Here is a 1688-nt window from a genome sequence, read left to right as displayed (position 1 = left end):
AACCAAATAAATGTTTAATCCGAGCCAGTTTTGTTTTTGTTCATTTTTAAAGCCTTCCAACAAAAAGACATGGTCGATTTGAGGTGGCTTTAACAACGATTAAAATGTAAAACGAAATTTTAAATTTATTAAAAATATGTTCAGAACAAATACTTTTTACATATTAAGTAACACAATTGACAATTTATGTTCTTTTTAATATTTTATTAAGTTAGATTACTACCTATATTGGTGCTAAAAAGATACTACAAAAAATGTATACAAAATTGTTATATTGTTGTTTGTTTGAATAAGTATTTAACTTTGTATGTTAATATATCCTCAACATTTAGTGCAAAAGTTATTTTGAAAATTATCTGTAAGTAGAATATACCAGTTTAACCAATCATAAGTAATAAAAATAAAGCCCTACAAGTACCTATTAATTTTGAGGAGTGGGTTTGGACCAGATTGAGTGAACTCAGCAGTTTACTAAGCCCATAAGCCTAGTACAATCATATCAACAGTTAGTAATTTGGCTCAGGAACTAAAAAAAAAATGGATTTTTTTGATTTTTGATCAGTTATAAATTAAATCAAACACCAATCCATCCAAGCTCCCCAGAAACAATAAAACTTGGAAAGATCCTGGACAATGAGACCCATTTCACCGCTCGTGCATGACAGGCTAAACACTCTTAAGCTTGAACATAACCCCCGGACACTTTGATAAATCGAAGATTATTAAAAGAGTCTTCCAGAGCCCTCGCACCAAGTAGGAGTTATAAATCTTTTCAATAAGGATGAGCATTCTGCATAGAGTCCTTGTGAAAACTTTATACAGCCAATTTTTGAAAGGTGACATTTTGTGAGAGTGCGATATTATTCTTGAATACTAGCTGTAAGATCATGCAAACTTTAGTTTCATTAACTCTAGAGTAAATATGTACTTAATAACATAAACTAATCAACTGAAGGTCCCAGATCAGTGCTGTTTGTGGGTCTATATAATTATTAAACTATATTGAGTTAAAGAATCTCCTTCTAATTTAGATGATGATGAACAAAATGAAAATACCACCAAGTTTTACTAGTGCTAAACATATTTTAGTAAATATAGTAATATAATATACCTTTACTAGGGCTTGGTTCAATATCTTCTGGTAACCATTCAATTCCAGGTTCCTCTTTAATCCAAACTTGGCATATTTCAACATCTAAATAGAAAAAAAAAAACAGTATTACATTAATAAATCAAATAGTATTTATTACATTATCAATCAAATATGAAGTTATAAAATTGTAAATGGGACAATACAATTTTTTCTGTAAAATATAAATAATTCAGCATTAATAAATACTAACTTGAAATACAATATTCATCTTGTTTATCCTCTTTATCAGAAAAAACTGAAATCAGAAAAACAATAAATTTATTTTGACTGATATATAGTTATCACATAGATAAGTAGTAACAAACCAAACATTCCTTTATGAAAAACAAATCAACCAATAACATAAAAGTATAATTGTCAGACACTAAACATAAAAACAAATTCTAATTTCATCATTTCAATGAATGTAAAACAACTTTTAATAACTTATATAAATGAATTGAGTATTCAAAAGGAGAAAGCCAAAAAATCTCTCATAACATAAATTAATAGGATGAAAACAGAATTCACCAAATACAATCACTATACTCTTATT

General features: G+C 27.7%; 1 long non-coding RNA gene across 2 annotated transcripts in view; it reads right to left on the bottom strand.

Moving 5' to 3' along the window:
* Positions 1-29: 29 nt before the first annotated feature.
* The window catches only part of LOC136796012 (uncharacterized), a 13321-nt gene continuing 11662 nt past the window's right edge, over positions 30-1688 (bottom strand). Inside the window, exons 2-4 of one of the 2 annotated variants that reach the window (XR_010843709.1) lie at positions 1344-1388; positions 1112-1195; positions 30-526 (exon numbers count right to left, since the gene is read on the bottom strand). This is a non-coding gene — a long non-coding RNA (uncharacterized lncRNA). The remainder of the gene's footprint in view (positions 527-1111; positions 1196-1343; positions 1389-1688) is intronic. The other variant, XR_010843710.1, reaches the window with a different exon arrangement.

The sequence above is a fragment of the Halyomorpha halys genome, unplaced genomic scaffold, assembly GCF_000696795.3.
Source record: "Halyomorpha halys isolate HHAL.00 unplaced genomic scaffold, Hhal_1.1 Scaffold1433.1, whole genome shotgun sequence".
Taxonomy (NCBI): domain Eukaryota; kingdom Metazoa; phylum Arthropoda; class Insecta; order Hemiptera; family Pentatomidae; genus Halyomorpha; species Halyomorpha halys.
Note: the sequence above shows the minus strand (reverse complement) of the source record. Positions and strands in the feature narration are given on the sequence as shown.